The following is a 618-nucleotide window of genomic DNA, read 5'->3' as shown; positions in this document are numbered from 1 at the left end:
AACAAAGCAATAAGATAATATTAAACGCCAAAGTCATAGGACATCATATTCGCATACTTGTGGATAATAGCGCAATAAGCAACTATATCTTACCCAGAGTTGTGAATTATTACCAACTACCATAAAAACACAAAAAGGCACTATACAAGTTAACTAATATTAAAGGAAAACTTTTTGCCTATAATAACAAAATTATTAACCAAAAAACTAATCATCTTAAAGTACAAATTCAAGGTCATTCAGAAGTAATTTAACTTAATATTATAAACATATTAGAACATAACCTAGTATTAGGGTACCTATAATTATAGGAAAGTAACCCACTAATTAACTAGAGGACAGGCTAACTAAAGGGGAATAAGACTTCAAGCTAACAGAATCAGCAAAATTCAGAAAAAAGAACAAAATTTCGTTATAACTTAGCTTATAAACAGAGTTCTAAAGAAAAGGAACCTTCAAGCAAGTTATCCAAGGACCAACAATAACAGATAAATAATACAGAGATAACAAATACAAAGAAAAGAACAATTAGATCCACTATAACAACCTTAACAGCGCTATAAACCGGAATATAAACAACAATAAATAATAAGAAAATAAAAGCTAAGATCCAAAAGG

This window comes from Metarhizium robertsii (assembly GCF_000187425.2).
Source record: "Metarhizium robertsii ARSEF 23 chromosome Unknown MAA_Scf_2, whole genome shotgun sequence".
Lineage (NCBI taxonomy): Eukaryota > Fungi > Ascomycota > Sordariomycetes > Hypocreales > Clavicipitaceae > Metarhizium > Metarhizium robertsii.
Note: the sequence above shows the minus strand (reverse complement) of the source record.